Genomic DNA, 14027 nt, shown 5'->3' with positions numbered 1-14027 from the left:
CATCCTCTTTACTTTTCTACATACTTTTCTCAAACACAAAAAGTTTTTCCTCATAGCCACCAGAGCTGGTAATGCGCTGAGTCTTACCTGAAGCCAGCGAATCTCAAGAGCCCCATTCAATGCCCTTGATATAGTACCTGGGTATCACTGCTGATTATGCAGGACTCAAGGGATCTGGAGTTAACAAGTGATGAATGCTACCAGAACTGGTTCCTTTCCTTCAAGGCAGTGAGTTCCCTTCTGGTCCAGGATATATTTAGAAATATCATCTGGGAGCTAGGATGGGGAGTGGGCCTCACAATTCTAACTGGTGCCCCATTCTGCTGTGTCTGAGGTGATCTCCTAGATGCAGGATAAAGTCCTCCCCACTCTTCCCCACCCTCAAGCAGAAGGAAAGGGTCTCTTTTGGAGCTGGGAGCTATGCAGTCTGGGGCTAAGTGAGGTGTGATGCCAGCACTCCCTTGCCTGCTCCAGCTGGTATCTCAGTATGTCACATGTCCCCCAACCCCAGTCCACTGTCTCTGGGCCTAGTTTAGCACTAGAACTCTCCTAAGAGTTGCAGTCCTTATGGCCTAGACTGCCTTTCAGGTTTACAGGGAGACACACAGAGTGCTGCAGACCTCAGTGGCAAGGTTTGCAGGCACTCAAGTTTGGACCACCAGGATCAGCAATTCCCTTCTGGCTAGGGCTGGTTTAAATGTTCCCTATGTTGGCAGGCATCAGCTGAGTTTCGCCTGCTTTTCCTTTCTGCTCTAACAGGACAGCACTGAGTTCAATGTCTTACAGTTTTTGTGTTTTCCCTCCCCAAGTTCCCAGATAAACTCTATGCACTATGCCACCCCTGCTGGGAGTGTGGAAGCAGTGGTGGTGAGTTAGGACTACTTTTTCCATCTCTTCAGTGCCTCTTTCAGCAATATAAGTTAAAACCAGGTACTATGTGTGCTCACTTGATTTCTGGCTCCCATGAAGGTTTTTTTTCTGTGTATATTGTTAACTTGATGTCCTTGTTTTGCGGGGGTAGAAAGAGGGTGGTGGAGCTTTCTATTCCATCATCTTGCTCTGCCTCCTCATCTCCTATGCTTATTTCATCTCTATCCTTTGTATCATCTGAAACTTCCTTTACAAAGATTATGACGGTGAAGGAAATCAAGCATGGCTGACTCCATCTTGCTTCTAGCCTCTCAGGCTGGCTGTCCTTACCTTACCTGGGTGTAGGCCAAGTTAATCATGGGAGGAATTTATAGTTTAATTTTGAAGCAAGGATAATAATAGTTCCTGCCTTAAATGAAACCCTACTTGTTCGAGTACCAAAACCACCTTTGTAAAACTAATGAAAGGCCAAAAAATTAGGCTTATGGGAGAGACCTAAATTCTGCTAAAATGTAGCTTTAGTTAAATGATAACCAGACATTGTTCTCTCACTTGCCTTTCTATAATTCCTTGCTGTCAGGAGTCAAATGGCCAGAGGTCACAAGGTTTGTGACTCCCCGCTCTGCTCCTTTAGATGACTAAACCAGTCTATGGCCCCTACAGAGAGGCCAACTCAACACGAACATTTTCCACACCCCTATGATTTCATTGCGTGTCAGCAAAACTCATTCTCTAGTGCCCTGCCCACCAAACGATCCTTGAAAAATTCTAATCTTCAAGCCTTCAAGGAGACTCATTAGAGTAAAACCTCCAGTCCATCCATTTGGCTAGTTCTGCATTAACAAACCTCTCAACTGCAACAGCACAGTCCCAACGAATTGGTTTTGACTATGCAGTGAGCAGGAAGAACCCAATGGGCAATTAAACATCCTTTATAAATTGACCACTAAATGAATTTCCCTAGGTTCTGTGAACCACTCCAGCAATTTAATCAAAACTAAAGAGAAGGTAATAGGAATCCTAACTTGTGACTGTTGTTAAAACAGATGGAGCCTAAAAAAGAATGATGCACCAGTCTTGGGGAATGGGCACCCAACCTGTGGGTTCTGACACTATCTCCAAGTATATAGTATCAAAATTGAATTGGAGGATATCCAGTTGGTGTCCACTGCTTGTTACTGGGGGAAAAGCTCCCCCACATTTAGTCACAGAAGTCTTCTGTGTTGATTAGTGTGGTGTAGAGGAGAGGGAAATACAGTTTGAGTGTTTTTCAAAAACAAATGTATGTACAAGATATTATTAAAGAGGGAAGCTACAAAATAATAGAGCATATCCATTTTTATGTTAAGAAAACAAAAAAGCAGGGCAGGGTGCAGTGACTCACACCTGTTATCCCATACTTTGAGAGGACAAGCAGGGAGGATTACTTGAGGAGCAGAGTTCAAGACTAGCCTGGGCAACACAGGGAGACCTCATATCTACCAAAAAAAAAAAAAAAAAAAAACAAAATTAACAAATAGCTAGGTGTGGTGGCACACTTGTAGTCCCAGCTACTTGGGGAGCTGAGGTAGGAGGACTGCTTGAACCCAGGAGGTCAAGGCTGCAGTGAGCCATGTTTGCACCACTCCACTCCAGCCTGGGCAACAAAATGAGACTGTGTCTCAAATAACCCAATAAACCAAAACCATGTGTATATATTATATAATTTCTAAAACAACAAAAGGTTAGAAAAAGGCAATAATCAAAAATATAAAGGTATAAAATTACCCAGTTACCAAATGCTCCAATAATAAAAAATATAAAGGTATGAAATTACCCAGTTACCAAATGCTCCAACTGTAAGACAGAGATATTCCACTGGATTTAAAAAATCTAGTTCTATGTACTCATTAATCAAAAGAAGGCTGACATAACTATATCAAACTAGAAAGAAGTCACAAGTAGGGAAAGATACAAGAAATATGACAACTAAATATAACATCATATCTTGATTGGTTCCTAGAATAGGAAAAGAACATTAATAGAAAAATCTAGTGATATGTGGATAAAGTTTACAGTTTAATAAATAGTACTATTTATTAAATTATAATATTTTATAAATTTATTCAAATTTATGCAATATGTAGTGAATTACTCAGTGAAACCATAATATTAGTGTTCTGGTTTTTATCATTGTACTATGATTACGCATAATGATAATGTCAGAAGCAGAGTGACAAGGCCAGGTGCAGTGGCCCACGCCTGTAATCCCACCACTTTGGGAAGCGGAAATGGGTGGATAACTTGACACCAGGAGTTTGAGCCCAGCCTGGCCAAAATGGTGAATCCCCATCTCTACTAATACAAAAATTAGCTGGGCATGGTGATGTGCACCTATAATTCCACCTACTCAGGAAGCTGAGGCAGGAGAATGACTTGAACCTGGGAGGTAGAGGTTGCAGTGAGCCAAGATTGTTCCACAATACTCTAGCCTGGGTGATAGAGTGAAACTCTGTCTCAAAAATATTAACAAACCAAAATATTTGGATGGTGGCTACATGGGTGCTCACTTTTCATTCATTCATTAAACTGTCCATGTATGTCTTATATACTTTTCATGTATTACTTGCTATGTTTTCTAAAATTAGTTGATCTATACTATCTATATTAATTTATCTATGTTTTCTAAAAGTGAATTCCTCTATATTATTTATTTACATTTTCATTCATTTATTTTTTTCTGTTTTTTGAAACTTGTTACTCAGCAATAAAATACTCAAAACCATTATGAAGATAGGAAATTGGTATGCTTCAACAGACAATAAAATAATATCCAGCATTAAGGACTCCAGTAAAATGATTTTTATTGTACTCAAGCAGCTTCCAAAACTTATAAAACTGAGCATATTAAAATTCATTAACATACCAGGGCCTGTCAGGGGGTGGGGGTGGGGGAATAGTGGAGGGATAGCATTAAGAGAAATACATAATTTAGATGACAGGGTGATGAATGCAGCAAACCACCATGGCACATGTATACCTATGTAACAACCTACATGTTCTGCACATGTACTCTAGAACTTAAAAGTATAATTTCAAAAAAAGAAAAATAAAGTCATTCTCCATTTAACATTTATACATAATCAAACCATCCTGACACATAACTGCAAATTCATAACAAGAATAGGTTACCTGACTATATGTATCCAAAACAGTATAAAATCTAAATTTAAAATGCTTTCAGTGAATCAGAGGTGCTGTGTCAACAGCCAAAAGCAGTTCTACAGCAAATTTCTCCTATTGATCATCTACTAAAACACCAAATCAATCCTTTGAAGTCATCACTGCTTTACTTTGCCAGCTTAAAGATAAAACAAATGCCTAGCAATTAAATTATAACCAAAAACAAGTATGGGATTTATAGTTAAAACTGTTAATTGGTTTTTCAAGACATAAAAATAACATGCCCTCAGCTGGCTTGGTGGCTCACACCTGTAATCCCAGGCCTTTGGGAGGTTCAGGAGGGTAAATCATCTGAGGTCAGGAGTTTGAGACCAGCCTGGCCAACATGGCTAAACCCAATCTCTACTAAAAATACAAAAATTAGCCAGGCATGGTGCCAAGTGCCTATAATCCCAGTCACTTAGGAGGCTGAAGCACAAGAATCACATGAACCTGGGAGACAGAGGTTGCAGTGAGCTAAGATCACTCCACTGTGCTCCAGCCTGGGCAACAGATAGAAACTCCATCTCAAAAAATAATAATAGTATCATGTCCTCAAATAAATTTAAACTGATAAAAACAGATTAAAGCTTTTCTGATATTAATGAGTAGTGTAGTTGTCTATTGCTACCTATATTAGTCTGTTTTCACGCTGCTGATAAAGACATACCTGGGACTGGGCAATTTACAAAAGAAAGAGGTTTAATGGACTCACAGTTCCACGTGGATGGAGAGGCCTCACAATCATCATGGGAGGTAAAAGGTACATTTCACATAGCGGTGGCAGGAGAGAATGAAAGCCAAGCAAAAGAGATTTCCCTTTATAAAACTATCAGATATCATGAGACTTATTCACTACCACAAGAACAGTATGGGGAAAGCCACCCCCATGATTCAAGTATCTCCCACTGAGTCCCTTCAGCAACATAAGGGAATTATGGGAGCTACAGTTCAAGATGAGATTTGGGTGGACACACACCCAAAACATATCATTCTGCCCCTGATTACTCCCAAATCTCATGTCCTAACGTTTCAAAACCAATCATGCCTTCCAACAATCTCCCAAAGTCTTAACTCATTTCAGCATTAATTCATAAGTCCAAGATAAGGCAAGTCTCTTCTACCTATGAGCCTGTAATATCAAAAGCAAGTTAGTTATTTCCTAGATACAATGGGGGTACAGGCATTAAGTAAATACAACCACTTCAAATGGGAGAAATTGGCCAAAATGAAGGGACTACAGGCTCCATGCAAGTCCAAAATCCAGAAGACAGTTATATCTTAAAGCTCCAAAATGATCTCCTTTGACTTCATGACTCACATCTAGATCACACTGATGTAAAAGGTGGGTTTCCATGGTCTTGGGCAGCTCTGCCCCTGTGGCTTTGCAGGGTACAACCTCCCTCTCAGCTACTTTCACAGGTTGATATTGAGTGTCCGAGGCTTTCCAGCCACACAGTGCAAGCTATCAGAGGATCTACCATTCTGGGGTCTGGAGGATGATGGCCCTCTTCTCACACTCTGCTAGGTGGTGCCCCAGTAAGGACTTTGTGTGGGGAATCTGATTCCACATTTCCCTTCTTTACTGCCCTAGCAGAAGTTCTCCATGAGGGTCTCATCTCTGCAGCAAACTTATGCCTGGACATATCCTCTGTAATCTAAGTGAAGATTCCTATGCCCCAATTCTTGACTTCAGTGCACTTGCAGGCTTAACATCACATGGAAGCTTCCAAGGCTTGGGGCTTTTACCCTCTGAATACATGGTCTGAGCTCAATACTGGCCCCTTTCAGCCAAGGCTGGAGTGTCTGGGACATAGGGTACCAAGTCCCTAGGGTGCACATAGCATGGGGACCCTAGCCCTGGCCCTGGCCCATGAAACCATTTTTCCCTCTAGGCCTTTGGGCTTATAATGGGAGGGGTTGCTGTGAAGACCTCTGACATACCCTGGGGATGTTTTCCCCCATTCTCTTGGTAATTAACATTTGGCTCCTGGTTACTTAAGCAAATTTCTGCAGACAGCTTGAATTTCTCCTCAGAAAATGGGATTTTCTTTTCTATTGCAGGGTCAGGCTGCACATTTTCTGAACTTGCATGCTCTACTTCCCTTATAAAACTGAATGCCTTTAACAGCAGCCATGTCACCTCTTGAATGCTTTGTTGCTTAAAACTTTCCTCCACCAGATATCCTAAATCATCTCTCTCAAGTTCAAAGTTCCACAGATCTCTGGGGCCGGGGCAAAATGCCACCAGTCTCTTTGCTAAAACATAACAAGAGTCACCTTTGATCCAGTTTCCAACAAGTTCCTCATTTCTACCTGAGACCACCTCAGCCTGGACTTTATTGTCCATATCACTATCAGCATTTTAGGCAAAGCCATTCAATAAGTCTTCAGAAAGTTCCAAACTTTCCCACATATTCCAATTTTCTTCTGAGCCCTCCAAACTACTCCAGCCTCTCCCTGTTACTCAGTTCCAAAGTCAGTTACACATTTTTGGGTATCTTTTCAGTATCATCCCACTCTACTGGTACCAATTTACTGCGTTAGTTCATTTTCAGGCTGCTGATAAAGACATATCTGAGACTGAGCAATTTACAAGAGAAAGAGGTTTAATGGACTCACAGTTCCACATGGCTGGGGAGGCCTCACAATCATTGAAGAAGGTGAAAGGCATGTCTCACATGGCAGCAGAAAGAGAGAATGAAAGTCAAGTGAAAGGGGTTTTCCCTTATAAAACCATCACATCTTATGGCCTTATTCACTACCATGAGAACAGTATGGGGAAACCTCCCCCATGATCCAATTATCTCCCACTGTGTCCCTCACACATATGAAGGAATTATGGAAGCTACAATTCAAGATAAAATTTGGGTGGGGACATTGCCAAACCATATCACTACCTAAGACATTAAACCCAAATTCAACAGCTTAAAACAATACACATTTGTAATCTCACAGTTTCTAAAATCAGAAATTGAGTGTTGCTTAGCTAAGTCTTCTAGCCCAGGGTCTCTCACAAGGCTGGAATCAAAGTGTCAGCCAGGAGTAAGTCATCTCAACGTTCAGCAAGGAGAGGATCTGCTTCCAAACTGCTTCAGTGGTGATTGGCAGGATTAAGATCCCTGAGGGAGCCAGAAGCAGTGGCTCACACCTGTAATCTCAGCACTTTGGGAGGCCGTGGTGAGTGGATCATGAGGTCAGAAGATGGAGACCATCCCGGCTAACACGTGAAACTCGGTGTCTACTAAAAATACAAAAAAAAAATTAGCCGGGCGTGGTGGCATGCGCCTGTAGTGCCAGCTACTCTGGAGGCTGAGGCAAAAGAATCTCTTGAACCTGGGAGGCAGAGGTTCCAGTGAGCTGAGATCATGCCACTGTACTCCAGCCTGGGCGACAGAGCAAGACTCCATCTCAAAAAAATAAAATAAAATCCCCAAGGGTTTGGAGATTGAGAACCTCAGTTCCTTACTGGCTGGAGGTCCCCTTCCTTGACAGGTGGGCCTTTTCACAGGTAAGTTCACAACATGACAGCTGGCTTCATCAAGGTGAGTGAGCAAGAGAATGCCAACAAAAAGGGAAGTCACAGATTTTGTACTCTAATAAGAAGTGACATCACACCATTTTTGTCATATTCTAGTAGAAGTGAGCCTCTAGGTCTAGTTCACCCACAAGAGGAAGGGACTACACAAGAGTGAATATCAAGATCATTTTAGAAGGCTCCCTATCACAGATAGTATAACGGAAAAAGCAACTTGAATAAAAGTAAGAAAAAAATAGCTTCTAATAACTATGCGACTAAACTGAGAAGGTAGCCTAAATGACCTCTAGGGTCTCTTGGTATTCTCAACTCTGTGACTTTTGAAAAAGATTACTAGAGATTAGAGATACTTCATCAAAATGCCTCATTTCACAAAAGAAGGCTGAGTTCCAGGAAAAGTTAACACAAACAGGTATAGGCCACACTTATTTTGCTTCTATGCACAGTGCTCTTTCCACTATAATAAACTGTTTTTGCAATTAATGCTCTAAAACAGTTCTATCTTCTCTTTATAATAGTCTCAAGATCTAATAAATTCAACAGAATACAATGCTAACAAGAGCAGCTACAATTGATTAATCTTGTCTATTATCTCTTTTTCTCTCATCAACCCTATAGCCATCTCTAGATGGTACGTGAAGTTGAAAGTGAGTCATCTGTCCATCCCCAGTGTCAGGTAGTTGGACATACTAGTAATAAGATTTGCTGGAAATAAATTATAAAAGCAACAAATAAGCAACAGAGAAATACATTCACCTTGAACACACAGTCACCCTCAATACGGTAAACAAGATTATATGTAACCTAAATAAAATATCTAAAAACTGCAACCAGAAAAGGCAAGATTTGTTAGTAATGAATCCTGGAAAACTGTCCCAGAAGTCAACAATGACAATGTAGTATAGGCAATGTCCAGGAGAGACGGTACTGTAGGAGGCTAATGACTAGAATTGAACTCACAAATACATCCTTATTAACATGAAAGCATCACCTAAGGTTGATGGTACAAATGAAATATTTGTGCCACATAAATTCCCTATTTGCTCACCTATGAAGTCTGAAGCCATGGAGGGAGGGGACTCCTTTGTCTGAGAATCCCTTCCACAGGCACATGCCTTTTACTACCAATAATAATTTGTAGTGACTCCAAATTGATTCAAGGAGGGCCATGAAAAACATTGCATATTAATATAATTGCTTTGTGTGGGAATTATAAAGCAAGAAAGTATTTACATTAGTCACAGTGGGGTGTGTGTGTGTGTGTTTGTGTGTGTATGTGTAATGAAATGCAGTATGTACTGGATCCAGAATTTCTATTTAAGAAAAGCTTACTTAATAGCAATGAATTGATAAGCAATGATTGGAAGATGGGGCCTATCTTAAATCTGTCTGCATAACAATCAAGACTGAAAAAAATTCAATTACACATATTGAAAAAAGGATCACACTGATGCAGATAACCCTAAAGCCCTTCATTAGTATTAGCATATATCTAAATGTGCACTAAATTCACTTCTGTAAAATACTTAAAAACAAGAAAGGGCTGGTGCAGTGGCTAATGCCTTTGATCTGGGCACTTAAGGAGGCCAAGGCAGGAGGACCTGAGGCCAGGGATTGGAAAACAGCCTGGGCAACAAAGGTAGACTCTGTCTCAACAAAAACAAAGAATAGCTAGATGAAGGGTTGAGCACCTGTAGTCCTAGCTACTTGGGAGATTGCAGCAGGGAAGACAGCCTGAACCCAGTCAAGGTTACAGTGAGCTATGATTGCACCATTGCACTCCAGCCTGAGTGACAGAGCAAGATCCTGTTTCTAAAAATAACCACAAGAACAAAAAAACCCTACAAATTGTTAGCTGAAAATGTTAACAGGGATGGTGGGCTGAATGGTATTAAAGTAAAATTTTGGGTAGTATGGAGTAAAAGGCAGGGGGTTAGAGTAAAAGAAGATGAACCGGGCAGCCCAAAGGGACATTTAAGGAAGAAAGGACTGTCTGGGAAGAAATGTCACAGTTAAACTTCATGGCCCAAGTCACTGGCTACTACTTCCTATATCATAAGTATACACAATCACTAGATTAAAATGTCAATAAAGCCATCCCAAGATGGAACAGCTCAAAAGACAATATGTACCTTAAAATATTACAGTAAGTATATTATATATTTTTATACTTTTTTACTCAAAATGTCCAGAACCGTCTAGACATTCATCCTGTCCTAGGTTTTTAAATAATATCAAAGAAAGATTATCTCTCTTTTCTTTTCTCACTTCTTACTTCTCTTTTGCTTTTCAGATTTACAGGGTAAGGAGAAAGTGGGAGAACTAAAACACTACTAAGAAAAGAATCAAACTGGCCTCTAATTAGTCTTGAGGTAAAACAGGTAAACCAAATAAAGCATGTTAAGAGATATGAAATTCAGCACCAAAACACTATAGCACATGCTGCTTAACAGTATTGGCTGGGCATGGTGGCTCATGCCAGCACTTAGGGAGGCCGAGGCAGGAGGATCTCTCGAGCTCAGGAGTTCAAGACCAGCCTGCGCCACACGGCAAAACCCAATCTCCATAAAAAATACAAAAATTACCCCTGGCGTGGTGGTGTGTGCCTGTAACTCCAGCTACTTGGGAAGCTGCGGGCTGAGGTGAAAGGATTGCTTCAGTCCAGGAGCAATCCAGAGGCTGCAGTGAACCAAGATCACCCCATTGCACTCCAGTCTGGGTTACAGAGGTAAACCCTGTCTCAAAAAAAAAAAAAAAAAAAAAATATATATATATATATATATATATATATATATAGAGAGAGAGAGAGAGAGAGAGGTATAGACAGATAGATAGATATATTACTATGGATCTATACTTCTCCAACATAGCCCATCTGTTACTGATTGCACATGCAATCAATTGGCAAAAGACTGAACAAATATTTTTCAATAGAGCAGGGGTTAGTACATTATGGCCCACAACACAAATCCAGCCAGTGGACTGTGTCAAAAAAAAAAAAAAAAACTAACTGGAAAGCCATTAGGTTAAGACAGCTCCAGCACTTTGGGTTCCTATGTAAACAAACCAAAACCCAACTCAATATAAACAGTAAAACTAACTTGAGTTGAACCAGTCAGAAACCACCAACCAACTTCTAACTAGAGACATTCCACTGTAACCAATCAAATATGTTCTTTGTCTGTTTCCATAAACACCTTATAAAAGTTTTTCCCTCACACCCTCTTGGTGGAGTCTTGAACCACTTGTGGTCTGGTGATACCCAATTTATGAAATTGCTGAATGCTCATATAAACTCTAAAATTTTAATGTGTTTAAAGTTATCTTTTAACAACTGTTTTTGTATAACCCACGTGCTAAGAATGGTTTTTACATTTTTAAAGGGTTGGGGAAAAAGAAAAGAGGAAAAAAAGAGAAATGAATATGGAACAGAGACTGTACAGCCTGTACAACCTAAAATACAGGTAATCCAAGCTTCACACATTACTTGGTTAACTGAAACTCTACAAAGCAAGGGCTGCCTACATTTACTGTCTGTTCCCTTACAGAAATAGAGGATATCCAAATGCCAGTAAACACATGAATATGTGTTCAATACCATTAATCATTAAGGAATTTAGGCAAAAATCCCAATGTTATGTCACTATATGCCTACTAGAATGGCTAAAATGAAAAAGACAATGTGAAATGTTGAAGCATTTGGAAAAAACAGAATTCCCAGCCTGCCACCAAAGTGTAAATTGACACAATGTAAATAACTTTTTGGTAGTGTATACCACAAACACACATCTGCATATCCTGTAACACAGTAATTTTACTAGTAGGCATATATGCAATAAAAATGTATACATAATTTCATCAAAATATTTATAAAAAGCTTCATAGCAGCCCTATTGGTAATAGCCAAAACTAGGTGGAATACTATACATACAGCATGAGAATAAACTGAAACATAACTTGAATAAATCTTATAAACATAATATTGAGTAAAAATCAGACACAGAGGACTAAATACCATATTACTCCATTTATGTAAAGCAAATAATAGGTGAAATTCATTGATAATGTTAGAAGTCCAGATAACGATTATCTTTGGAACTATGAAGTGGGGCTTTTGGAATGCAATGATGCTCTTTCTTGATCTAGATACTGGATATGTGGATATATATACTTTGTGAAAATTCACTGAGCTGTACACTTATGATTCATGCATTTATCTATATGTCTTTATACTTTAAATATTAATGCAACATAAATATTTCTATAAACTCTAGGCCTTTGAAGGAAAATTGTATACATCTCCCATTCATTTTGCTGATTGCCATCATTATCTCCCATCAATGAAATGTCTTGATTCCTATTACCTTATATTAAAAAGTCAGCTTTGTTTTAATTAATTTTATTGGCATATGATTGCATAGAATGATTATGTAATCATTTTCGATTAATTCCATAACAGATCACAAGGAAAAGCTTTGAAAAGCCAATAATTTGTAATAGTATATTCAAATTATCTGGGGAAAAAAACCTCCTTGAAGTGTAGTTTTGTTTGGCCCTTTGTTTTGGCTTATCTCTGTCTACTACTACTGTGATTTAACCTACATAAAATGCTCAAAGAAGCTTTTCCAAATGTCTGTGCTTGTGGAAAGTTGTTTCTTTCTACCATCCTTGACTAATAATGCGCTGTCTTGTACCCTTCAGTTCCCTCCATCCATCGAGCTTAAAATGCTTCCCAAATGTTGCACTGGGCCCAGGGACATTGTGAACCAAAAAAAAAAAAAAAAAAAAAAAAACCTAACAGTATCTTTTTACAGCGTGGCTCAGCGCGCCTAAAGAAGCACCTCATTCTTCGCTCACACTTCCAAGTGTGAAAACTGAAATATAAAACGATTAAGTGATTCTCTCAAGGACACAGAGTCGATCAGAGGTTGAACGAGGACTGGAAGCTTCTGACTAACCGCGACTTAAGAGGGAAAAAAAGAAACAAAAAACAAAAACAAAAAACATACACCCCTGAAAGAATGCTCAGCTGCTCAGCTCCAGTATTAGGAAACTGGAGACAAAACCGAAATCATACCCAGAAAGAGTTGTCTGCCACCTGAGGACCCCACCACACTGACCCTCGAGGGCCCCTCCTCACTCCCGGCCGCGCGGGGTCAGCATTCACCGAGTACAGACTCTGCGCTGCCCCATTTCCTTCTCCAAGGAAAGGTCTGCGGTCGAAAACTCCAGGGCTGATCTATACCCACCACTATCACTCTCCGTCGCCCAAACCGCCCTGCCCCACCGTTTACCTGAGATGCGCCCGGCGTCGCCTGAGGAGTCGACTCTGCGAGCTCGCCCAGAGTTTCTCAGGCCCAGTGCGCAGCCACCACGTCAGCCAATCGCCGCAGGCTCGGAGCCTCCCGGCCCCAGGCCCACCCACAAATGACCGGGCAGGGGTGCGGGGCGGGGCCCGGAGCTGGAGGGAGAGTGGGAGCCGGTTGCCGGCGGCACGGGAGGGCCTACGGTGCGGCGCGCTGCAACACTGGGTGCAGATGGCGCGCACCGGGCATGCGCATGCCGCGCCGCCTGGCCGCGAGGTGGCTTCTCCAGGCGAAAGAGAGCCTGGGAAGGGCAGGGAAGAGTTTGGAGAGAAAGTAGGCGGACTTAAAACGCCGCCGTGGCTGCCCTAAACGGGTCGCTTATTGTTGTCCAGATCCCGACGAGGAGCACAAAACGTCCTTTCTCTTCCGAAAGAGCAAAACGTTATCTGGACAAAACCTAATCTGATAAGAAGGGGGAGAACGGAAAACTGAAAACGGCGTCTTGTGGCTTCACACTTGGCCTCGCCGAGTTTTCTTAGGACCTGGCGAAATTTTGGTTTCCTTCTTTGTGTGTGGGTTGGGATGAGAGGTGGGAGGGGCGTGTTTCGAAGCGGCGGTCAAGTGAAAAGGGCAAGGGATCGAGCTCCGGTTGAGTGAGCGATAGTACTACCTAGGTCCTGGCCAAAGAACGTTTCATACTAAAACCTTGGAGCTGGTGACTTTTTTTTTTTTTTTCTTGACTGAAGTGCTGGAAGGAGATCTGGATTATGTACGATATGTGAATCATCTAAGAAAAAATCTTGAACCTTCCAGAATTTAACAAATTCCAAAGTTTGTTCCATAGTTCAGAATTGCTTTTATAAATGTCACTTTAACTCCTGTTACTCATAATTTCTTCAGACACCAAATACTTAGTGAGCACATACTATGTGCCAGGTACTCTTCTAAGTGCTGAATAATGAACAATATTTTTTAATACACCCCAGAGAGTAGGCATAATATGAAGTACTGACGGGTTCCTAAATTGGTGTTTAAGTTAATGAAAGGAACTTATCCTTTAGTAAGTGTACAAAAGAGAGTTTAAAAAAACTAAGAAAGGCCAGGCGCCATGG

General features: G+C 40.8%; 1 protein-coding gene across 18 annotated transcripts in view; it reads right to left on the bottom strand.

The window, feature by feature from the left end:
- MIPOL1 (mirror-image polydactyly 1) overlaps positions 1–12962 on the bottom strand; it is a 413275-nt gene extending 400313 nt beyond the window's left edge. For 17 of the 18 annotated variants that reach the window (XR_623348.6, XR_004729856.3, XM_078334795.1 and 14 more), the window contains exon 1: positions 12904–12962. The gene's annotated coding sequence lies outside the window, so the exon portion shown is untranslated. Of the gene's footprint in view, positions 1–6693; positions 7316–12903 lie in introns of all 18 variants that reach the window. The other variant, XM_054240619.2, reaches the window with a different exon arrangement.
- Positions 12963–14027: the final 1065 nt, after the last annotated feature.

Source organism: Callithrix jacchus, chromosome 8 (genome assembly GCF_049354715.1).
Source record: "Callithrix jacchus isolate 240 chromosome 8, calJac240_pri, whole genome shotgun sequence".
Lineage (NCBI taxonomy): Eukaryota > Metazoa > Chordata > Mammalia > Primates > Cebidae > Callithrix > Callithrix jacchus.
Note: the sequence above shows the minus strand (reverse complement) of the source record. Positions and strands in the feature narration are given on the sequence as shown.